The sequence below is a fragment of the Ambystoma mexicanum genome, chromosome 7p (assembly GCF_040938575.1).
Source record: "Ambystoma mexicanum isolate Mex_15411 chromosome 7p, UKY_AmexF1_1, whole genome shotgun sequence".
NCBI lineage: Eukaryota > Metazoa > Chordata > Amphibia > Caudata > Ambystomatidae > Ambystoma > Ambystoma mexicanum.
This window is the reverse complement of record NC_090939.1, coordinates 252,228,639-252,255,286: the sequence shown is the minus strand read 5'-3', so window position 1 is coordinate 252,255,286 and position 26,648 is coordinate 252,228,639.

The following is a 26,648-nucleotide window of genomic DNA, read 5'->3' as shown; positions in this document are numbered from 1 at the left end:
GTAACTTTTCACTTTACCACTCCTCACTAATGACAAGATATTTTGATAAACCATATCTTCCACACAAGCCATGTCCCAGTCATTCTTCTTCAGCGTCTCATGGACTTGAAAAATTTCTGCCATATCATCCCAACACCAGTTCGACTCACCAATCTGTGGTTCTTTCTCCACCGACGTAGACAAAGCATCCACGACCACATTACTTTGACCACACACATGGAGCATTGAAAACTGTAAACCTTGTAAAGCAGTTACCCACTTCATGATCTGCCTTGGCACTCCCTCCAAGCCTCCTTTGGTAAATATTCCAACTAATGGTTTGTGATCTGTACAAATTGTAAATTCTCTGGCCCACAAAAATCTTTTACATTTCTCAATGCCCCAAAAGCATGCTAATGCTTCCTTCTCCACAACAGAATATCTTGTCTCTGGTCCTTTCAATGATCTAGAAGCAAACGCTACTGTGTGCAATCCCATACCATCCTCCTGCATGAGGACAGCACCTATGACATAATCGCTAGCATCCACAAAAACTAATGTGCGTTTCCCTTCTTCAAAAATGTTAAGAATGGGTGCATTAACAATAGATGACTTTATCTGCTCAAATTCCCTCCTGCATTCCTCATTCCACTTAAACACAACCCCTTTCCGGGTAAGCATCCTCATGTTCCGTGGCATTTGAGACAAGCCCTTAGTGAATTTTCCATAAAATTCTACAAGACCCAAAAATGACAGTATATCTCCTTTTGATTTGGGAAGCTATCATTCTCTTAATAGCTTCTTCTTTAGGTTTAACGGCTTCTGAAATTTCATGACCTAATTACACTACTTTATTAGCCTTAAATGTACATTTCTCCATTCCAACAGTACGACCTGTTTCCTTCAAAATACTCAAAACTCTTCTGAGACTCATCATGTTCAGTATCATTGTTTCCACACACCAAAACATCGTCCCGATAACACATTACTCCATTCACATCTCCCAGAAGTCTACGCATGATGCTTTGAAAAACACTTGCCGCCGAGTCTAGCCCAAAAGGCATGCGTATATACCTAAATAAACCAATTGGAGTGATAAAAGCCGTAGGATCTCTAGAATCTGGATGTAATTCAACTTGATGATAGGCTGATTTGAGGTCTACAATAGAGAACACTTTGGATCCAGCCACCCCCACCAACAAATCGTCTATTCTTGGTAGCAGAAATATATCTGCTACCACCATGCTGTTTAAGTGTCTAAGGTCAATACATAATCTTAAGGACCCATTGGATTTTTTGACTACTACTATTGGACTGACCCATTCAGATGCATCTATCTTCTCAATCACTCCATCCAACTCCATTTTCTTCAACTCTTTCTCCACATCTTCTTTGAGTGCCAAAGGAATGGTGCGAAGTTTTGCAATTTTAGGCATGGCATCTCTCCTCAAATGGATTTTATGTACAAATTCTTTTAAACACCCCGATTTTCTCTCCACCTGAACATTCTCATTCTCTACGCTCTTCACTGAAAGTACTTGTTCTGGGTGAGCTGCCTCAAGTCTTATCTTTAATTCTGCCTGATCACCCCATGACAGTAACTCTCCACCTTTTTTTGTGGCATGTATAATTCCAATAGATTTCCTATCCTTGAACTGTAATTCCCCTTCAAAACTCCCTATAATTTCTATGGGAACTTCTCCATATGCGTTTGCTCTAACTGACTTTTCCCAAAGGGTACAACAATCAAATTTCTCTTTCCAGATTTGTACACTAATTAAAGTATAATCTGCTCCACTATCAATAAGCATGGAGACAGGTACACCACAAATAAATACAATTGCATAAGGTTTCTTTCTTTTCACTTTTCCATCAACAACATTTACTGTATACACCACCTCTCTGGCTACTTTGTTGCCACATTCATCCTCATACGCTGCAGATACTTGATGTACTTGACTCATGCCAGTATTAAAGTTTTTACAACATCGAGCAAAATGTCCCTTCCTGCCACAATCATTACAAATTATATGCACTGCAAAACAACCTTTATCAGATACCAAATGAGAAAAACTCCCACATCTGTAACATCTCCTTCCACCAGGACCTCTATTGACCCTGTAAATCCAGTATCCCTGAATTAATTAGTCTCCTTTGACATGTTCCTTGTATCTTTCAAAGGTTGCCATTGGCATCCCCAGCCTCTGCCAACTGAAGGTCTATTCTCATCATGAGCCTCAAACTTCCTTCCAGAGTAATCTGGCTGCCTTGTAGTCACATTTGCTCCTTGTCTTTGGGATACTTTTGACACTTTTTGCACAGCCCCCTCAGGTTTCAGTTTTTCACTGGATGCATCTACTTGAAGCATTTTGATACACTTATCAGTATGTTCTACAGTCTTGGCTATCTCAATAGCTCTGTCCAACAAAGGATTCCTCTCCTTCCACAACTCTTTCCTAATATTATCGTTGGAGCATTTGATCATCAATTGATCTCCAAGATGTTTATCTTGGCAATGACTGAACCTACACTTGACTGCCAGGCGCCTTAAAGCAGTTATAAACTACTCTATGGTTTCACCACTTTTCTGGCTTCTAGTGGCAAATTTATATCTCTCTAGTATGATGTTGTCCTCAATCTGGAAATGTTTGTCAAGCTTTACCAGTGTCTTTTCATAAGGACCCGCACCTGGAATGTCAGTTGGTTCTGGAAGTTTCTTCAAAACAAAGACAGTTACTTGGCTCAATATTCACTCATCTGCCCAGTTCATGGGTGTTCCCAAACACCAATCATCTAATGTGGCAGGGTGCAATATCCTTAGCGACACCCACATTGGTGTTCCAACTTTTACCTCTTCCTCCTACTCTCCAACCACTGGGCAGGGACGTCCTTTCCTCAGACTGAAGACTGCTTTCTTGGTGCCTCAAATACCAAGTGCCAAAGTACCTCCTGCTCTGCGAAGACACTGTATTACTAGCTGGGGGTCGTCTCCTCCAATCCTTTTAATCCTCGTCACCACTTGTTAAGAATGAGTTTCTAGGCACGTTGCTTGTGAATGATCTAATCCTTTATTAAGAACATATGTATAGAAACGACCCCCTGCTAAGAGGCATCAGCTGCTCCCTTCTCATCAGCAACTGCTTCTTATCTCCTGCACATTCCCTCACAGAATCATATGATGTTAAAATGGTTCCATGGTTGCCATGTAACCAGGATCATAACAAAGGCTACTAGCAAGAACTAATCATCATACGAGCTATTTACAAGATAAGAAATACATATATTTGTATAGTGTGGTAGTTAATGGTAAGCAAGAGAATGAATGACATATAATAACTTATCACAATAACTTATCATTCCTAACATCTCCTCTCCTTAATAATATAAAATAACTTATCATTCCTAACAGTGGGTAATTGCATTTAACCACCAAGAACTGACAGGAAAAGACCAGGGAAGAGGAGTGTGCCCCTGGCATAGTGGGCTCCACAGCCATAACAATTTGGAAAGACCAGGGGAAGGGGATTTACCCCCTTGGCAGCAGGAATAGACATGGGAAGGGGAGTGTCCCCTTGGCATAGTGGGCTCCACAGCCATAACAATTTGGAAAGACCAGGGGAAGGGGAGTGGCCCCCTGGCATATAAAACCCACAACGAAGATAGTGGGTATGAAGATTATTAGAGGGCTACAGAGAGTAGCCAAATATTGTTAATTTTTTACAGATGATTTATGTGGTATGTATACTGTGAGGGTCAGAAAAGGTTTTGGATAAAGGACTGTGAACATTTACTTTGGACATCCGGACAAAGACAGGCCAATAGTTTGTTTTGTTGAGGCAGGGAAACCCCTCGTAGGATTAGGGCAAGGCAGGCATATTTATAAACCCCTTTATTGTTTGAATAAAGACACCGTGAAGCACATCACTGTGTCTGTGTTCTGTTACTCTGGACTCTCAGAATGGCGACAGGGATAAATCCTTATCAAAAGGGTAGAGAGCAGGGGTCCCGCAAAGCAGAAATTACCCGATACGTATTTGTCCTCTGCTCGGATGAGCTATGAGCTATCCTGAATGAGTAGGGGGCAGGGAGATAAGGCAGGGTGGGGGGGGATTCACAGTTGGCCAGGGAAGATGGGAGGGATTTATGGTTCTTTTCAATGGAAATGTTTTGACTTGATGAAGTTGGTCATGTAGGGAGCGTAGGAGCTATGGAATTAGACCCTATGAATCCAGGGACACTCTAGGTCCTGGTGGGGACCACAATAGTATGAGTTGCCAGAGGGGGAGGTGGTGTTGGTTGTTGAGGGTCAAGGGGGATTGGAAAGTTGGTTGTTTTTGTGGCATGACTTGGAAACCGTGTGGCAGTGGCAACGAAGGGGGAACGGAAGTGTGACAGACTGAGCCACAACCCTTAGAGAATGGTTGATATATATATATATATATATGTATATATATATAGTGACCCTGAATGTTTTGGGACTAAATTTGCCTGTGAAGCGACATTCTTTATTGAGACGCATAGTGGAACTTAAGGCCTCTGTAGCTTTCCTCCAGGAAACTCACTTGCTTCAAAAAGACGAAATTCATATGAAACATAAGGGTTACCCTCAACAGTATTTTGCTTCTAGGTGTGGGGATATCGATTGGCACCACGCTAGGGTTTAAGAAACACTTCCTGCATAAGGACCCGTAAGGGAGATTCCCGGTGCTCAAAGGGACATTGGGGGAGCAAATATTTACATTTATCAGTCTATGCTCCGAATGAACGGCAAGACCATTTTTTGGCCATGTTGCTCCAGAAAGTGGGAAGTTGGTGGGAGGGACAGGTAGTAGTGGGATGCTACTTCAATTGAGTCATTTACCCTACACTATATAAAACACAAGCCCCCACAGGCAATGCTAACAGATTCCGACAAGCCCTTGGGAAATGTTTCAGGGATTTGGGCCTCATTGAAACCTGGAGCTTCTTTCATCACACTGAAATGTCTCTAGAGCACTAGTTCTCTCTAGGCTAGACTACTGCAATAGCCTTGTTCTTATTTAACCTTCTTCTTCTCTACAACCCCTCCAGCTAATCCATATTAGGGCTGTGAAACCTATCCATGGCCTCAAGCCCTGGGACCGCATCTTTCCAGGCCTAAAAACCCTCCACTGGCTCCCGGTTGCTGCAAGGATCAAATCCAAATCTCTCTGCATCATCCACAAGGCTGTCGGGGGCCAGGAACCATGCTATCTACAACTTCCTCTCACTAAATACTCTCCCTCTAGATCTTTACATTCCTCTGGCAATAACTCTGTGTGTTAGATGTTTCACTAAACAGCGAGCTGATGGCCGATCCCTTTCCTCAGCAGGATCCCTCCTTTGGAACAGCCTGCCCCTTCCTCTTCATCTTGAGTCGGATCTCCTCAAACTCCAGAAGCTCTTCAAGACTTTCATTTTTACCTCCTCCTTTGCTTCCTCTCTCCAATGCTCAATCCCACAATTGCTGCGATTGGTGACCAAGGCCCTTATGTGTCCTCCTGGGCTCTGGCATCCCACACCCAATCGCCTACAGCCTCCACCGCTCCCAGTACTTTACCTTGGCACCCACTTGCCTATGTCACCACAGGCATGCACTTATTTGTTGGCGGCTGACCACTCCACCTAGGCACTTACAGCTGCTCACTCACTAGCACTTCCCTCTAGATACACCTAGCACTTAACTCCCCCCCCCACTCCCTCATCCCTTTTCTCTCTCTCTCTCTCTCTCTCCCCCCACATGCACGTTCTGAATGCTCACAAGGCAAAGTAGGTCCACCTCTTTCTTTCATTGTTGTATTTATTTTTCATTGCCATGTTCCCTCCCTGTTGCCCTGTGGGCACTTTAAAACAAAATGTACTTGATGTATAAGTGCCTTACAAATGCACAATAACTAAAATAAAGGGGACTACATTCATTACTCAGCAGCACATATGGATTTCTCACGGATCGACATGATTTGGTATTGGATACATTAATATCTCAGGTCCTTGCGATCGAAATAGGGCTCTGTTACTTCAAGGAACACGTTCCTGTTTTTCTTCAGATTGAAGCAGCCAAACCTGTGAAAACATTCGGGGCTGAATGAAAAGATCCTTAGAGATACAGCACTGAGGGCACATATGGAGAAGGTAATCACCAACTATTTCGGAGAAAACGATATAGGGGAGGTAGACTGGTGAGTAGTCTGGGATGCGGGCAAGGCAGTATTCCGGGGGAGTTTATAGCACAAACGACGGCCTACCTGCAGAGTAGAGACCTATAACGTATTGACCTAGAAAAATAGTTGAAAGATGCAGAAGCACAACACAAAAGACGCCAATCACTAAAATCGTTGCGAGCCCTGCAGAAAATCAGAGCACAACTAGAAGCTCATGTAGCCGATCGCTCAGCACAGATGTTACTTCAATCAAAGCAGACATATCATGTGAAAGGGGGTAAAGCCAATCGTTTTTTGGCGGCTAAATTTAGGAAACAGAGAGCCAGGAATTATATAGCGCAGTTACAGGAGAATACGACACATTGAGATACGCAGAAGCAGAAAAGTTAGCGATTATGAAGCTTTTTCATGCAGGCCTGCTGAAAGGCAAGGACAACATTTCCAAAACTTCAGGCTAATTTCCTTTAAAAGATGACACTGTCCTAGTTGTCCGCCGATGAAAGAGCGCGCTTGGAAGGACCCATCAAGGTGGATGAAATGGGGATAGCCAAAAGCTGCCTACTGATTAATAAAACGCTGTGCCTGGATGGGTTTGGGAATGGATACTACAACATGTTCAGGGAATTAATGGTTAATACAGCCCATGACCAAGCTCTTTAAAAAGATTAGGGTCTGTGGGGTAATAGCAGCGGACATGGAGGTATCCACAACGTCGCTGCTGCTCAAACCAGGGCTATTGTCCCATTTCCCTGCTTAATGGGGACGCAAAACTTTACACCAAAGTTTTGGTGGGTAGACTGGTGGGCATCTTACCTAAACTGATTCACGTAGACCAAGCCGGGTTTATTCTTGGGAGGCACACACAGGACAACATAAGACGAGTGATAGACGTTATTGATGGGGGGGCCTAGACTGGGCATACTTTTTCTATAGCGGCTCTGGATGCCAATTTATTTGCATGGTGATGGCCAACTTCCAAATCCCCTCTATGAGATCTGTGTTCAACTGACAACCCACGGCACAAGTTCAAATCAGACGTGGTACACACCAGGGAGTCCTGCTATCACCTTTCATTTTTGCCATGGCTATGGAACCACTGGTGGCCCTAATCAGACAAGAACCAGAGACATTGGGGGTAGACAGCAAGGCCGGCACGCACAAGATCAGGTTATATGAGGATGATGTGCTCTTATTTATGAGGGACCCAAAGAACATATTCCTAAGAGTGATGTTGGTGTTACAGGACTTCGCAGGGGTACCTGGTTTTACCATTAACTACACTTAGTCGAAAGCCCTTAATATCACAGCCTGGCGAGATAATGAACTTCTATGACAGATACCCGCTGGTTTGGGAACCAAGAGAAATAAAATATTTGGGAATAACCCTAACAAAAGAATATATGACCTTTTATGGGGCAAACATTCCCCCGCCATGGAAACAGCTGTTGGATGATCTTCGTAGGTGGGATTCACAGTTCTTGTGGCTCACCCTAATAGCACTAGTAAAAACGACAATGTTACCAGGCTCTTGTATGTAATGAGCTCTCTCCCGGTTTGGATCCCGACCCACATGTTAAACACGCTGCAGAAAGAGATCTGCTCCTTTACCTGGCATAAGAAAAGACCAAGGGTCCCCAGGAAGGTTCTCTTTCGTTCACAACTGATGGGGAGATTGGCTATACGTAATGGCGGCCCAACTGGCCCCAATGTTGCATTGGTCCAGGACAGAACATGAGAAGGGTTGGTATAAAATTGAACAGGGGGGGTCACAACTATCCCATTGGAAGCACTACAGTTTGTAAGGAAAGCAGTCTGGTGGGCGCGAGGTTTGCTACTGAAGGCAATCAAAAACACCCTTGGATACTGGGATCAGGCTTTGAGGTGGAAGAAAACAGCCCTAATCCTTGGGCCATATAGCCCAATCAGTTTTAACAGAGACTTTGCCCTGGGATGGAGTAACACTTTCTTGGAGCGCAGGGGGTGGGGGGACTGCCGCTTTAACTTTGAAAGATTTCTATCAGGAAGGGATCCTGTTCCTTTTTGAAGAATGCAAAGATACATTTCATGTAGGGTAGGGAGAGAGGTTTGGGTACATTCAGATAAGGCACTGAATCTCACAGAAGGTGGTAAAGGAAGCGGGCACGAGAGCACCATTGGACTTAGAGCTGACAATGCACGAGCTGCTTACAGTGAAAGGTATATCAAGGCTCTACTGACTGCAGCACAGGCCACTGCCAGATGACAGGTTACCATGCAAGGACAAGTGGGGATGGGACTTGGGGATTGTAATTGAAGAGGAAGATTGGGGGCGTGATATGGAAGAGGCCTCACAAGGCATCGAGATGTACGGCCATTAAGGAATGGGCCTATAAAAGGTGGTACTTTACTCCAAAGCGAATACACAAAATGAATTCTCAATGTTCACCCCTATGTTGGACACATGTGCTGGTCACGTTCAAAGGCACGTTATCTTTTAGAAGGAAATACTGGGGCACATAAAGTAGACAGAGGGGGTTTAACTTCTGGACAACCCAAGGGTGATTCTGCTGGGTACAACTGCAGAGGAGGTATATGCGGCAGGTGGGGCCAAAGTGACCATTATCACACATTTGCTGTCTGCGGCCAGAATGCCCATGGCTCCATGGTGGAAAACCGGGGAGGGCTCTGTGGTAGCTTGGTGGTGGGTCACGATTTGGGGGGGTTTTGTTGATTGAGAAGACATGCACACTGGCAAACAGCACATATTTTACATTTCTTAAGGTGTGGTCTCCCTTTTATGGACATGTTAGAGAACGGGAACAACAGTTCTATATACCAGGAACGCTTAAGAGCTTCTCTATATTATGAAGACAAGTGGTGGGCACTTCGAGGAGTAAGGGTAGTATGAAGGACGGATTGCTTCATGGACCTATGTTATGCCACAATGGTTTTGTTTTGGGTTATTGAATTTTGGTTAAGGGGACCAGGGGGTTTCATGTTGGTACTGGTGATTATGAATAAATAAAGCTTAAAAAATAAAATTAAAAAAAAGACCAAGCAAGAACTTCCAATTAGGAAACAAGACACTATGAGAAAAGGAAATTCGAAGGGATTGTGTCCTCCGACGTATTCCTTATCTTAGATATCTCTTTCCAGCTTTGCTGGACTCGGACATTTTTTTTCTCTAGAGGGCGCTACGCGTTGACGTCCGCCGAGTCGATGTCCCTCGACAGCCGCCGTATCGAGGTCGACGTCATCCTGCCTATAAAGGCCGCGCACAGCGTCCGTTGCTCAGTTCCGTTTTTCCGCGCTTACTCAGTGCCTCGGAATATCGTTGCTCAGTTTTCGTAGAGAATTAATCCAATTTCCTCGAGATATTTGATCCATACTCGATGGCTTCCTCGTCGGAACCGACGACCCCTCGGTCCGGCTTTAAAAAATGCTGAGACTGTGGAAAAAAGATGTCGCTGACTGACCCTCACAGGGTTTGTCTGTGGTGTTTGGGAGCTGAACACCATTGTTCGGTGTGCGAGGACTGTATGTCCATGACAGCTAAGGCCCTGAAGGAGCGTAGGGGGAAGCTGGAAAAAGGTAAGACTTCTAAAGCTTCTTCTTCCTCGACGAAGTCGAGACATTCGTCTCCTCGTCACCATTCGCACTCCAGGTCTCGAAGCGGGTCCCATCACTCCTCGAGATCGAAGCACTCGAAAAGGAGACGCCGAAGACCCCCTTCTTCGTCCTCCTCTTCCTCTGTTTCACCTAAGAGAATCCCTTGCCCCACAAAACATAGTTCCCGGGCTGAATGGGAGGAATTCTGAAAAAATATGATGAGCGTCTTTGAGAAAGCGGCCTCGACCCCCTCGAAGACTGCCGAGAGCGATGCTCTGGTCGAAAGACCCGGAGGTCTAAAACGCCGCGAATCGCAGTACCTGGCGAAGGAAGCTTCTCGAGCGCGTCACGAACCCTCGAGTAAAGCAAAGACCTCGAATCCTTCTTCGAAGGTTCCGTCGATGCCGAGGTCGGTGTCTTCGACGCCGTTGTCGAAGGGACCTTCGACACACGGGTCTGTCGACTCAACGCCATCCTCGACACCGGCGTCGAAGCCAAGGAAAGTCAAGGTTGCGGCGCACCCAGTGGCTATTCCCAGGTCTTCGATAACGATGTCGTCGAGATTGTCGACATCCTCGAGCAGAATTCCAATTCTATCGAGGACCTCGAGGCCTCCACCTTTGTTTTTGACGCCACGTTCGAAGCCTTCGACGTGGGCGTCGACGACATCGACGTTTTCGAGGCCGATTACAACAAGATTGGCACCCTCTGCCTTGGAAATGGGTTTCACAGCCTTTGTGAGTTCAGACCAATTGAGAACAATGTCCTCAATTATGGAAGAGGGAGAACTATCTGACCAAGAAGAGACATTTGAGTTGCAGGGATCTGCAACCCCAGTTCAAGAGGAGTTATCCTCAGAGGAACGCAGATTAAAGGAACTCCATGACTCCTTACATGAGGCAAGTGGTTTAGACACTTCCCCTGAGGTGGAGTTCGCTAGGCCAGACCCGGGGGAGCATGCTGAAACCCCTTATAGAGCCTTAATGGCCAGGATCACAGAATTTATGGGGTGGTCAACACCTTCACAGGCTTTCCAACAGGATGACCTCACGGATATTCTTGATAAAGGTCCACATGAGGATCCTGTAGTACCTTTTCATAAAGCTCTTCAAAGGAAAATCATGACGAACTGGGAAACCCCAGATGTCGTCCCGGCGTAAATAAAAAACTGTCTACTAAATACAGGGTATCTTCTGCAGACCCGGAGTTTTTGTCCAAACACCCATCCCCAGAAAGTCTGGTGGTACAGACAGCATCTTCTACTGACATCAAGACTGCTTACCCTACCGTCCCACAGGACAGGGACGATAAAAAATACGATGCTATGGCTAAGAAAGCCTTTTCGGCATGTAGCATGGCGTTAAAATCTATTAATGCTACTTGCACCCTTGCTAGATTTAGCCATACACTTTGGGAGTGTGCTTCTACAGCGGCTGACTGCATCCTGGAGGGAGAAGAAAGGGAGGCGTTCCTAAATATCATACAGGACGGTAAAGACGCTATGTGCGAATCCCTCCAGACGGGCATTGATTCAGCTGACAGTATCAGCAGAGCAATGGTGGCAAGTACAACAACCAGGAGATTTGCTTGGTTGAGAAAGTCTGGTTTTGCCCCAGATGTGCAAGCCAGGCTCTTGAACATGCCATTTGATGGCTCTTCTTTGTTTGGGGAAAAAGGCGGATGACAGTTTAGAAAAACTGCAAACATCAAAAGGCAGCAGCAAAATCCCTAGGCGCTGCAATCCGTCAGACACCTTTTCGTCCCACAGGAACCTCTGCGAGAGGCAAGTCCTTTCGCTTCTACTCCGCATTCGGAAGAGGTAGAGGACGACCGGCTCAAAGGGGACAAAGAAGAACTACCTGAGGTGGACGGGGTAGATATTCAAAAGCCGCAGCAACAGCAGGTGCCTCTTTACCATCGGCATCTGCATCAGCCGCCCCAAAACCACTCTGAGGACTTCCCTCACAAGACACCTGTAGGAAGCAGGTTAACTCAACATCTGGCGGAATGGCAGGCTATCACGTCAGATGCTCGGGCATTGGAGACAGTTGCACAAGGTTACTGCTTGCCTCTCCTACGCATACCTCAGAGTCATCCACCGGGATCAGCTCTCAAAAAGCTCCAGATCCGCTCCTCTTGCAGGAAATTTTAGACCTGCTAGAGAAAGGTGCCATAGAACCGGTACCTGTAGCAGAGAGGAACAGGGGCTGGTACTCCCCTTACTTTCTCATTCCAAAGAAAGACGGAGGACTGAGACCCATCTTGGATTTGCGAGAATTGAACAAATTTCTCAGGAAAGACAAATTCAAGATGGTAACTCTTTCTCAGATCCTTCAGGCCCTTCAGTTCCAGGACTGGTTGGTATCTCTGGATCTTCAGGATGCTTATTTCCATGTGCCAATCCATCTCAAACACAGGAAATACCTGAGGTTCGCAATTGGCAACTCTCATTATCAATTTCGAGTGCTGCCATTTGGGCTGACCTCCGCCCCGAGGGTCTTCACCAAGTTAATGTCGGTAGTGGCTGCAAGTCTAAGGAGGGAAGGGATTCACGTCTACCCCTACCTGGACGATTGGTTGATCAGAGCCGTATCTTCGGAACAAGCTCAGATCCAGCTGGATCATGTTTGCCACTCCCTTCACAGACTGGGCTTCTCCCTCAATTTAAAGAAGTCACAAATTATACCATCGCAGAGACTCCAGTTCATCGGAGCGATCCTGGACACTTCCCTGGGAAAAGACTCGCCACCAGAGGTGAGGGCTCAAGATATTCTACAGATGATTACCAAGTTTCAAAATGCCCAACGTCTCCCAGCCTTCGACTTTTTGAGGTTGCTAGGCCTCATGGCATCCTGCATTTTCCTAGTGCCAGAGGCTCGCCTGAGAATGAGATCCCTCCAGTGGGCACTGAGAACTCAGTGGTCACAATTCTCAGGGAGAATGACAGATCTTCTTCAGGTTCCCGACAGGGTGGCTCGAGACCTTCAGTGGTGGGCCTGTCAGGAGAACATTCTGAAAGGAGAGCAGTTTTGGCAACCCTGGCCGGAGATAACAGTAGTCACGGATGCCTCACTCACGTAGTGGGTAGCCCACGCCAACGACTTGACCATCAGCGGTCGTTGGTCTCCATCGGAGTCCAGACTACATATCAACCCGTTAGAGCGGAGGGCCATCAGACTTGCGCTGAAGGCTTTCTGCCATCTGTACAAGCAAAGAATGTCCTGATAATGACGGACACACAGTGGCCATGCATTACCTCAACAAAAGAGGAGGCGTAGTATCACTACCTCTGTGCAGAGAGGCGATGCAGCTCTGGTTTTGGGCAATCCAAGAAGGAATCTCTCTATCGGCAGTTCACCTAGCCGGAGAGAAGAACTTGACAGCGGACGCTCTGAGCAGGCAGAGCACAGTCTCCCATGAGTGGGAACTAGCTCAGGAAGTCCTTCAAGAGATCTTCGCCCTTTGGGGAACCCCTCAGGTGGATCTGTTCGCCACCAGTGTCAACAGGAAGTGCGATCTGTTCTGTTCAAGGGAATTTCCCCCGAGAGGAGCTCTGGGAGACGTGTTCATAGTGGACTGGGAGTTTCCACTTCTGTACGCGTTTCCACCGGTCCCTGTCATTCCTCAAATGATCAGGAGGTTGAGAAGATTCCGGAAAACCATGATCCCAATTGCCCCGGATTGGGCCAGGAGACCGTGGTAACCGGACCTTCTAGACTTGTCCATCTGCCCTCCAATTCGACTTCCACTCAGAGAGAATCTGCTCTCACAGAAGGGAGGTCAGGTTGTCCATCCAGACATCAAAACCCTCAACCTTCACGCTTGGCTTTGGAAAGGCTGAGGTACAAGGATTGGGACCTCCCTGATGATGTTATGGAGGTGTTGCTTTCGGCAAGAAGGCCAGCAACAAAATCTTTATACCGTTGGAACAGATTTTGCAGTTGGTGTAGAGAAAAGAATATCAATCCCTTTTCATGTGGTACACCAATGTTTTTGTCCTTCCTACTTTATTTAGCGAATTCAGGCCTTCAAGTTGGCACCATCAAGGGCTATCTCGCAGCGCTATCCATCTTTAAGCGCACTGCGGAAGAACCATCCTATTTCAAGTTACCCTTGGTAATACAGTTTCTAAAGGGGTTAACTAACGTTTATCCCCCAAGACCATTCCAGGTTCCCCTATGGGATTTAAACTTAGTCCTAACTTTCCTGATGGGCACACCTTTCGAACCACTCCACTCTTGTTCGTTAAGATTTCTTACCCTTAAGACTGTTTTATTAATAGCACTTACATCTGCTAGAAGGGTGAGCGAGTTACAAGCTCTTTCTTGTAAACCCCCTCATACAATCTTTCACAAAGACAAAGTTGTTCTGCAAGTGAAGCCTAATTTCCTCCCAAAGGTGGTTTCTGAATTTCATATCACTCAGAAGATTACCCTTCCATCTTTCTATCCTCCTCCTCATCCGGGGAAAGAGGAAAAGAGGTTACACAGGCTGGACCCAAGAAGGGCTTTAAGTTTTTACATTAGTAGACTGGCTAGGATAAGACAAGCAGACCAGCTGTTTGTAGGCTACGCAGGTCAGAAGCTGGGGTTACCGATAACTAAGCAGACCATTTCCAGATGGATCATTTTAGCCATTTTGGAATGTTATAAACTGGCAGGAAAAGAGCCCCCTCAAAATCTTAGGGCTCATTCGACCAGAGGTATTGCAGCTTCATCGGCCCTCAAAAGAGGAGTGCTGGTTAGAGATATATGTGCGGCTGCCACATGGTCGTCCGTCCATACCTTTACACGGTTTTATAAGTTGGATTCCTCCTCCAGTCAAGAGACTAGGTTTGGAAGGGCAGTATTGCACTCTATTCATCAATAAGAGGAAGCATGAAGTCAGTACTCCCACCTCCAATAACAGAATACTGCTATGGGAGCCTATCTAAGATAAGAAATACGTCGGAGGACACAATCCCTTCGAAGAACAAGTTACTTCTTACCTTGTAACGTTCTTTCGATGAGATGTTCCTCTGACGTATTCCTTATCGACCCTCCCATCCATCCCCTCAGTACTACTTCCCTTGTTGTTGCAGCTTACGCTCCTTCAGGGTGATTAGTCTAGTCCAGAAAGAATTATTGTGAGCTACAAAACGGAACTGAGCAACGGACGCTGTGCGTGGCCTTTATAGGCAGGATGACGTCGACGTCGATACGGCGGCTTTCGAGGGACATCGACTCGGTGGACGTCGACACGCAGCGCCCTCTAGAGAAACATTTTTTCCGAGGCCAGCAAAGTTGGAAAGAGATATCTAAGATAAGGAATACGTCGGGGGAACATCCCATCGAAAGAACGTTACAAGGTAAGAAGTAACTTGTTCTTCTGAGGGAGTACCTTCTCCTATCTGATAGCCAAACTATGGAACTCAATACCGAAGGAAATAAGAACAACGGAATACCACCTAACATTCAGGAAATGACTAAAAACCTGACTATTATTTCTTTACAAAAAAAAAAAAAGGAGGTGATGACTGGAAGGTTTAGAATGAATCTTAACCTCTGGGCATCCCTCCAGATCATCGTTCTTCGCCTGCCAAGCCATTACAGAAGGAAAAGATCACATACAAATCAGGCTTGGTCCAACCCCAAAAGGGGCAGTCCAATCCCGAACTGCTAGGTCACATCCCTTCTGCATCCAAACATGTGTTGGCCTTATTGGGCCTCATTAGTGAGGAGTAGCTTGGTTCTCTAAGCCCATCAGGCACGGGACCCACGTCTGAGCCTACCCGTCCCACTTGGGGTGACAAAGCAAAAACAAAGAGGTGATGGCTGGAAGGTTTAGCATGATTCTTAACCTCTGGCATTGCTCTGGGCAACCCTCCAGACCATCGTTCTTTACCTGCCAAGCAATTACAGAAAGGGAGAGACCATATTTAATATTTAAATCAGCCTTGGTGCCACCCCATAATGGGCAATCCAGCCCGAACTGCTAGGTCACATCCCTTCTGCACAACACCACAAGCATCCCCAAACATGTTTCGGCCTTGTTGGGCCTCATCAGTGAGGAGTATCTTGGGTCTCTAGAGTCAGCAGGCACGGGACCCACCTCTGGGCATACCGTGCCACTTAGGGTGACAAAGCAAAAACTAAGAGAGGCAGGATGCGAGGTCTGGGTGGGGGAATGAGAGGGAGTTGGGAATCTTGAGAATTATCTGGGTGTCGTCTGCAAAGTTGTAACAGATGAGATTGTGGGAGCAGATGAGCTTGGGGAGGGGCGAAAGATAGAGGTTGAAAAGGAGGGGTGTGGAGAGGGAGGTTCCTTGGGGGGGGGGGAGGATCTATGCGGGACTGGGCAGTGGAGGAGAAAGGACAGAGACAGATGATTTGGGAGTGGCCGGAGAGGAAAGAGGAGATCCTTCTGAGGCCAGAGTCTTTTATGCCAATGTCAAAGAGTCTGTGAGGATGGAGTGGTTAATCGTGTCGAAGGCTGCTGAGAGGTCAAGGAGGATGAGTGTGGCGCAGCCCTCAAAGTCTACTATTCTTTTCAGGTCATCCCGGATAGACACCAAGGAGGATTCAGTTGCATGGAGGGATCTGAAGCCAGACTGGTCAGGGTCAAGAAGGCCGTGGTCCTTGGAGAGGAGCTGGGAGTAGGCCAGTTGCGAGGCAATGGGAAAGGAGTGAACACACTGTCCTCATAATATAGAGCTGGAAATCGCAAGACTCGGTTTGCTGCTTCACTTCCTCTCCAGGCCTCTCCTCAGAGTTATGGGGATAAATTGACAGATTGTTGTGAAAGGGGAGAACAGTGTGTGTACATAATATAGAATTTAATATAGAAGTAGTAATCACAAGACTCGGTTCACTGCTTCACTTACTCTCCAGACCTCTACACAGAGTTACAGGGATCAATTGACAGATTGTTGTGAAAGGGGTGAACAGAGTGTGTCCATAATATAGAATTAGAAATCACGAGACTCGGTTAGCTGCTTCTCTTCCTCTCCAGGGCTCTCCATGGAGTTATGGGGATCAATTGACAGACTAGGGGTAACAGAGGGCTGTTTTGACCCCCTCTCCCTCTAGATGATGATAGAGGCGGGTCCTGCATAACCTTTCCCAGATTCATAAAAACTGCCCCTCACTGCTATTGACTGCATAGGGACCTATAATTTCACAGCCACTGTACGTCATGGTATTCCACACTTTTACTGAATGCAACTTTGGCAAAATAAATGTTGCTGATTTTTATTTACCACTTTGTTAACCTCAAAACTATAGTTGGTTTGTGGGCATGGTATAGAGAAGGTGGTGTGGTTGGGGTGTAAGGTGGGGGATGTTTCAGAGGTCTCCCCCAGCTTTTGAGGTAAAAAAGTAGTAAAATCTGAGAAAAATAATAATCAGCAAAGTTGTATCCAGGAGGAAAAAAATGGGAACCTCTCATAGATCCTATGTCATCATATACACATTTCTCTTATGAATTAAAATGAACAAGGAAAGGGATGTAGAAAAGATAGAGATTGATTAGGGCCATCAGGCAGCAAGATGGTTCAGAGGTTCCTGGGTAGACCCCCAGTTCTTTTACAATGTCTTCTGAACGTCATGTGGGGTGCAGAGGTGGTACGACAATAGAAACCTTGAGAAGAACATTAAGATAAGTAATAGGTGGTTGGAGCTATGATCATGGTTCAAGATGCTACTCCTGAGATTAGTGATGCTCATTAGCTGACACTAGGATGGAATATAATGAGCTAGACATCATGTTGCTCTGTTTTTTACTCTCGTCCTCCTATTCTGTGTCTAATTATCCCTTCAGTCAGCTACTTGCAAGCTCAGAAAATGTGATGGTAGTTCAGAATTTGCCTGGATCGTTCTCCTTGGAAACATCACTGAATAGTAGACCAATAGTTTATTCATGTTGGAATACGATTGGTCTTAAATCGGTAGGTGAGGAGGTAGGACATTTTATCAAACTTAAGCTTACAGACAATCTTAATATAGGCAACGCACATAGGAGCTGAATGATAGACTGATATGGTTGATACACAATATATTTAGTGACCTTAACAGTAGTTCACAAGTTGTCTTGATTTTTATAAAGAGATATCTGAGACACAAGATTATTGCAAAATCCAGTGACTCGAATGATAGAATGGTGGTGGTTTTCTGTTGGATATTTGGAATACACAATGGCAACTATGTATGCACCGAAAGCAAGTGATGAGGACTTTTTTTCACTCACTCTCATTAAAAATCCTATAGTAAGGGTGAAATAACATGCCCTTGGCTGGAGACATGAAAGTACCATCGGATTCCATCCTAGATGTATCTGTGACAGCTAGGACCCTTAGGTCTGTGGTAAGAACAATAATATAGGACCTGAGAAAGAATGTGGGATTGTGTGATGTTTGGAAAACCTTGCATTCCAAAGAAACAACCTACTCATATCTGGTCCGCAGAAATGTTTCTCATGGATAGACTTGTTTCCGATTAGGAAAAACCTCCTCCCATCAGAACCTACTTGTTGTATTTGGTCTGCACAAATGTTTCCCACCGATTGACTCATTTCTGATCAGCAACAATCCCCTTCCAGCAGTACATGATTGCTCAATAGACATTTGTATTTCTGATCATACCCTGCTCCAGCTATCTCTGTACTCAAACAACAATCCCCCGTGCATGAGCACATGGTTGTGCAACAGTTATATACTGCTGGACAACAGATTCACAGTGGAAATTGAAGAGGCTATTGCTGACTGTTACACCCCGACATTCGCCTCATCACACTCCCCGGTGTCTGCCCCGTGCCTCTCCGGTCTCCTGCGTTAACAAGGAAAGTTGGGGAGCTCTATGTAAAGCCAGAAAGCGGAACAAGAAAGTGGTTGCTCTTCATAAGGGGCTATGGCACTATCATGCACCTTTCTTCTCACGTAGCGGCAATAAACCACATTTCCCAGAAAACCTGACATGGGTTGTAGTTCCCGGCATTAATACGGGAGCCTCGTTTTTGATTATGTTCCGCCTCCTTGTTGTATTTAACCTATAGCAGTTTTCAGAACACCGCTTCTGTTTATAGTTGCAACCGGCATTTTTCTGAAGTGCTACTTGGTGTACCTTAATTCCACAAGTCTCCCGTTTTCTCTGTGTACCGACCTTGCCTGCACACAGACTTCTAGTTCTTGATCCTGTCTTGGTTTTGTATGCTGTCCGCCCGTGTACCAGACACTTTGCCTGCTCCTGGACTCCTGGATTGTGATTTGGTTTTGATGGCTGCCCCCTCGTGTACCAGACCTTTTGCCTGCTCCTGGATCCCTGGTTTAAGACTTTGCTACTGCTACTTCCTGTATGAATACCATCTCTCACTTGACCACGGACTCTTCAGCCCATTCCTCACAGTGTTTGCGTTCTCCTGGGGAATAACACTGGTAAGGACAATTCTTCATTTTGGAATCCTGTTCTTCATCGAACTGTTACCTCATCTTTGGATAACATTGCTTCATTTCTAAAGTGCATTTTGGAACGCTTTGCTGTGGTGCACCATCCCGAAACCAGTGCGATCCTCGTTCCGTCCGGGGATAGCTACCCTACTAACCTTCCTTTTTTTGTTTTATACTTTCATTGTTGCCCAGGATTCTTTGCACTATTCTTACCTCCACCAGTGGTAAAGTATTATTCCTTGATTACCATCATTGGGCAGTTTTCACATTTAGCTAGTATCTAAAGTCTCTTCTGCTTTATAGGTTGCTCCAGGTCCTTTTTGTGGCTTAAGGGGAACTCACTCAGGTACTCTATTAAGGGTAATAGTTTTGGGGAAAGCCAGGGGTGATTCCGCTAGAATATTCATCTCTTGTCTTTTCTTTACAGCTGGGTCCGTGGCGGTGTGTTCTCCCCGCTCTTTTGACTGATCGGTCCCCTTGTCTGTACAGTTCAGCAGGTGGTCATATCAGTTTAAAGAGTTCATTCCCTCACAGAGAGGAGGCTCGGGTGGAGGCTCCAACCCGAGCTCTTCAAGCAAATCCCCAGCACAAGAGGACCGGTCTGTTTTTTACGCACTCCTCATACCGGTGAGTAACAAAAACAGAAGCCGATGGAAGAAGTCGATCCTTAGGCCACCTTGGTTCGCTTGGTGTCCGAACTTCGGTCTGACATGACAGCTGCACATGATGCTATCCATCATAGGATCGACAGTTTACGGAGTTTTCCAACTCCCCAAACCCTGGGGGTGGATACTTCTGGTGCTACTGCATCGGGTTCGAGTGTTCCTACAGCCTCTGCTTCTGGCTTTACGGCAAACCCGGTGCTTATGCCTACCCAGTTCCCGCTGGCTCCCCCAGAACGTTTCTCTGGAGAACCCAAACAATACTGGACATTTATCAACCAGTGTAAATTACATTTTCTGTGTCAGCCCACTGCCTTTCCTAATTCCACTACAAAGGCAGCCTTTGTCCTTTCCCATCTCGGGGGTAAAGCAGCAGCTTGAGCTAATCCATTACTCGAGTCCAATAGCTATGTCCTTTACGACAGTGATGCACTCATCACTGCCATGAACAGAGTTTTTGACACCCGTTATAAATCTCAGGCTACTGACCTGGAGTTTCTCAATCTGCGTCAAGGCACGTCTTCTTTGTTTTCGTACCCTACCAGGTTCAACCAATTAGCAGCTGAGACAGATTGGCCTGAAGAGAAAAAAATCTGCCGTTTTTTTATAAAGGGTTGTCGGAAGAATTAAAGGACATTTTGGCTACAGTACCAGTGGTTCCTAGCACTTTTGGTGAATTGCTAGGTTTGGTTTTGCAAATAGATGCTAGACGGTCCGAAAGAAAAGGGGAACACAAGGCACCAGTCCCTGTTACTCCCCATTTGGACCAATCCTCTCCTTCCACTTCTGTTCCAGAACCTATGCAAATCGGGGCAGTAAGAGGTCCTTTGACCCCTGCACAACGTGAATATCGCAGATCACATAATCCATGTATGTATTGCGGGTCTGCTAAACACCAACTGAAGGACTGCCCTAAGAAACCTGTCAAAAAGTCGGGAAACGCCAGAACCCGGCGATAGACAGAGTCCCTACGCCGGGGGTACTTTCTTTGGACTCTCATGGTGCCGTTTCTGCTCCCGTTAGCCTTCCTGTTGTGTTTACCACTATTGAAGCTAATACCCTTCCTTCCTTGGCGATCATTGATTCTGGGGCAACCGGAAATTACATGGATTACGATTACGCCACATGTAATAATATTTCTATTTTGTCTATAGCCCAACCCGAGGCTGTTCACGCTGTGGACGGCACATCTTTGATCTCTGGCCTGGTTACACAAAATACCTCCTTAGTTCGTATGCAAACAGAGGAAGGACATGCAGAGTCGATTTCCTTCGATCTAATTAAAGCCCCTCAATTCCAGGTCATTTTGGGCATCCCTTGGTTGCAACATCATAATCCATGCATTGATTGGGCAAAGAAAACCATTCAGTTTCCTTCGTCTGAGTGTAATGAGAAATGTTTCCAAGACACTAATGTGTCCCCTGAGTCTTCCTGTCAGGCTTTGGTGGCGTCCATGTCTGTATTTGGAGCCATCACTAAGTCTCCTGAACCTGAAATCCCTCCTGAATACAAGTCTTTGAGACGTGTTCGACAAAGGAGGGGCAGACCAGTTGCCACCTCATAGGCCCTACGACTGCCCCATTGACTTATTGCCAGGGGCTAAGATTCCTGCTGGTAGGGTCTATTCTCTTACTGTACCAGAAGATAAGGTGTTGAAGGAATATATAGACAAGGCCTTGGCTAGTGGCTTCATCTTTTTTGTCCCTAAGAAGGAGGGAGACCTCCGCCCCTGTATTGATTATAGGGCATTAAACGTGGTGACAGTAAAAAACCAGTACCCCCTCCCATTCATTTCAGTACTTTTAGATCAACTTGGTTACTCTGTAATTTTTACTAAGCTTGATCTTAGGGGTGCATATAATCTTGTTCGAATTAGAGAAGGGGACGAGTGGAAAACCGCCTTCAAAACACGTTATGGATTGTATGAATATCTGGTTATGCCGTTTGGTCTGTGCAACGCCCGGCCACTTTCCAGGCGTTTATGAATGACATTTTTCATGACTGTTTGGATCAGTTTGTGGTGGTATATTTGGACAATATCCTCATATATCCGTCCTCCAAAGAGGAACACACGAAAGACGTGCAAATTGTCCTGCAACGGTTGAGAGAAAACCACTTATTTGTCAAGGCTGAAAAGTGTGTTTTCAATTCCACGGAGGTGGAATTTCTTGGTTATGATATGACCAGTCGGGGTATACGAATGAGCCGTTCCAAGGTTAGAGCTATTTTGGACTGGCCCGTTCCTACATCGATTAAAGCTTTGCAATCATTTTTGGGGTTTTCGAACTTCTATAGGCGCTTCATCCGTTCCTTTTCCTCTATCTCTGCGCCTCTGACGGCACTGACTAGCTCTAAGAAATCCTATCAATGGAACCAGGAGGCACAGCGAGCTTTTGATGCCCTTAAAGCAGCATTCACTTGCGCTCCAGTATTACAGCATCTTAATCGTTTACTCCCGTTTTTGGTTGAGGCCGATGCTTCTGGGTCGGCTATCGGGGCAGTTCTCTCCCAGAAATGTCCAGATTCAGGAGAGGTTCATCCAGTCGCATTCTTTTCAAGGAAATTGACCCCTTATGAGCGCAACTATCCAATCACGGAACGGGAACTCCTAGCCATAAAAGATGCTTTCTCTGAATGGCGGCATCATCTTTTGGGGGCTCGTCATTAGGTCACAGTCTTTTCGGATCATCGGAGTCTTTTGGCATTTAAATCAATGAAATGCCTTACTGCCCGACAGGCTCGCTGGCATCTTTTTTTCCCCAGTTTTATTTCACAATCACATATCGGCCGGCCCGATTGAATTCTTGCGCGGATACTTTGTCGCGCATTGCCCTTCATTCTGGCAGCAAAGTCTCTGACAAACCTCTTTTGTTACCTTGTAACGTTGTCTGTGCCTGCACCCCTCAACCTACTCTGCGGACTTTGATTTCAGACTGGGTCTCCACACATAAGGAGGAATGTGACACTCTTAATCTTGATGTGGTTCAAGGCCTGCCCTACATTCTGGGACGCCTGTTTGTGCCTCCAGGACAGGCACGCCTGCGTGCCCTGGCTTGGTCGCATGACTCCCTATTCGCGGCTCATCCGGTTCAACAGAAGACGCTGGAGGCCTTACGCCGATGGTCTTGGTGGCCCACTATGTCCAGGGATGTGGTTGACTATTTGGCATCCTGTTCAGTATGTTCTCAATGCAAAGTCTCCCGTTCTTAACCTGTGGGTCTGTTACGGCCTCTTCCTGTGCCCCACAAGCCATGGTACATGGTTTCTATGGACTTTGTTGTGGACCTACCGCCTGTGAAGGGCTTTGATACCATATGGGTGGTCATTGACTACTTCACCAAAATGGCATTGTTCATTCCCTGTTCGGGTCTGCCCTCTGCTCCTGTCTTGGCTTCCCTTTTTCTTAAGAACTTTTTCCGATTCTTTGGTCTGCCTGCTATCATGATTTCAGACCGTGGCTCTCAATTTACATCACGTTTCTGGAGGGCCTTGACTGCGTCCCTTGGTATTGACGACCGGTTCAGTTCTGCTTACCATCCTCAGACTGATGGACAAACAGAGGGTTAATGCCACCCTTGAGCAATTCCTTCGGTGCCTCTTCCTCCGCTTTCAAGCCTCATGGTTGACGATGCTTCTCTCTGCAGAATTCGCTTATAATAATTCTATGCATACCGCCTCAGGGGTCTCACCGTTTTTTGCTCTGTATGGCTGTCATCCACGATCATTGCCACTAGACCCGACTCTTCCCATCAACAACCCGGCGGCTCAGGATTGTGTGAGGGAGTTGGTGACGATCCATAGAACGGTCCGTTCACATCTATTTCAAGCCCAAGCGAGGGCTAAAAAGAATGCTGATCGTCACAGAAAACCTGCACCCGACTATAAAGTGGGCATGAAAGTTTGGTTGTCCACCCGCAATTTGCGAATGCCTGGCAAACGCTTGTTGCTGCCTAAATTCGTGGGTCCTTTTTCCATCACGGAGATTGTAAATCCGGTGGCTGTACGCCTTTCCTTACCTACCTCTTGGAAACAGCATCCTGTGTTTCATGTCTGTCTTTTGAAACCTTGTCCGCCCTCTACTCGGCTGCCCGATCGCCCCCCTCTGGTTCAAGTGGACGGGGGTTATGAGTATGAAGTGGCGGAGATTCTGGACTTTCGTCTCCGCAGGGGGCGCCCCTTTTATCTGGTCGATTGGAAAGGGTACGGTCCCGAAGACAGATCCTGGGAACCATTATGCAACATTCATTCTCCAGTGCTCTTACGCCGCTTCCATGCTCGGTGGGGGTCTGCGCCGCCTTTGGGGGTGGATGCTGTTACACCCCGACATTCGCCTCATCACACTCCCCGGTGTCTGCCCCGTGCCTCTCCGGTCTCCCGCGTTAACAAGGACAGTTGGGGAGCTCCATGTAAAGCCAGAAAGAGGAACAAGAAAGTGGTTGCTCTTCATAAGGGGATACGGCGCTGTCCTGCACCTTTTTTCTCACGGTGGCAGCTGCCATGGAGAATAGCTGCAATAAACTACATTTCCGAGAAAACCTGACATGGGTTGTAGTTCCCGGCATTAATACGGGAGCCACGTTTTCGATTATGTTCCGCCTCCTTGTTGTATTTAACCTACAGCGGTTTTCAGAACACTGCTTCTGTTTATAGTTGCAACCGGCATTTTTCTGAAGTGCTACTTTCTGTACCTAATTCCGGAAGTCTCCCGTTTTCTCCGTGTACCCACCTTGCCTGCACACAGACTTCTAGTTCTTGATCCTGTCTTGGTTTTGTATGCTGACCGCCCGTGTACTGGACCCTTTGCCTGCTCCTGGACTCCTGGATTGAGATTTGGTTTTGTTTGCTGTCCGCTCATGTACCAGACCTTTTGCCTGCTCCTGGATCCCTGGTTTAAGACTTTGCTACTGCTACTTCCTGTATGAATACCACCTTTCACTTGACCACGGACTCTTGAGCCCATTCCTCACAGTGTTTGCGTTCTCCTGGGGAATAACACTGCTAAGGACAATTCTTCATTTTGGAATCCTGTTCTTCATCGAACTGTTACCTCATCTTTGGATAACATTGCTTCATTTCTAAAGTGCATTTTGGAACGCTTTGCTGTGGTGCACCATCCCGAAACCAGTGCGACCCTCGTTCCGTCCGGGGATAGCTACCCTATTAACCTTCCTTTTTTTTGTTTTATACTTTCGTTGTTGCCCAGGATTCTTTGCACTATTCTTACCTCCATCAGTGGTAAAGTATTATTCCTTGATTACCATCATTGGACAGTTTTCACATTTAGCTAGTATCTAAAGTCTCTTCTGCTTTATAGGTTGCTCAGGTCCTTTTTGTGGCTTAAGGGGAACTCACTCAGGTACTCTATTAAGGGTAATAGTTTTGGGGAAAGCCAGGGTTGATTCCGCTAGAATATTCATCTCTTGTCTTTTCTTTACATTTGGGTCCGTGGCGGTGTGTTCTCCCCGCTCTTTTGACTGATCGGTCCCCTTGTCTGTACAGTTCAGCAGGTGGTCATATCAGTTTAAAGAGTTCATTCCCTCACAGAGAGGAGGCTCGGGTGGAGGCTCCAACCCGAGCTCTTCAAGCAAATCCCCAGCACAAGAGGACCGGTCTGTTTTTTACGCACTCCTCATACCGGTGAGTAACAAAAACAGAAGCCGATGGAAGAAGTCGATCCTTAGGCCACCTTGGTTCGCTTGGTGTCCGAACTTCGGTCTGACATGACAGCTGCACATGATGCTATCCATCATAGGATCGACAGTTTACGGAGTTTTCCAACTCCCCAAACCCTGGGGGTGGATACTTCTGGTGCTACTGCATCGGGTTCGAGTGTTCCTACAGCCTCTGCTTCTGGCTTTACGGCAAACCCGGTGCTTATGCCTACCCAGTTCCCGCTGGCTCCCCCAGAACGTTTCTCTGGAGAACCCAAACAATACTGGACATTTATCAACCAGTGTAAATTACATTTTCTGTGTCAGCCCACTGCCTTTCCTAATTCCACTACAAAGGCAGCCTTTGTCCTTTCCCATCTCGGGGGTAAAGCAGCAGCTTGAGCTAATCCATTACTCGAGTCCAATAGCTATGTCCTTTACGACAGTGATGCACTCATCACTGCCATGAACAGAGTTTTTGACACCCGTTATAAATCTCAGGCTACTGACCTGGAGTTTCTCAATCTGCGTCAAGGCACGTCTTCTTTGTTTTCGTACCCTACCAGGTTCAACCAATTAGCAGCTGAGACAGATTGGCCTGAAGAGAAAAAAATCTGCCGTTTTTTATAAAGGGTTGTCGGAAGAATTAAAGGACATTTTGGCTACAGTACCAGTGGTTCCTAGCACTTTTGGTGAATTGCTAGGTTTGGTTTTGCAAATAGATGCTAGACGGTCCGAAAGAAAAGGGGAACACAAGGCACCAGTCCCTGTTACTCCCCATTTGGACCAATCCTCTCCTTCCACTTCTGTTCCAGAACCTATGCAAATCGGGGCAGTAAGAGGTCCTTTGACCCCTGCACAACGTGAATATCGCAGATCACATAATCCATGTATGTATTGCGGGTCTGCTAAACACCAACTGAAGGACTGCCCTAAGAAACCTGTCAAAAAGTCGGGAAACGCCAGAACCCGGCGATAGACAGAGTCCCTACGCCGGGGGTACTTTCTTTGGACTCTCATTGTGCCGTTTCTGCTCCCGTTAGCCTTCCTGTTGTGTTTACCACTATTGAAGCTAATACCCTTCCTTCCTTGGCGATCATTGATTCTGGGGCAACCGGAAATTACATGGATTACGATTACGCCACATGTAATAATATTTCTATTTTGTCTA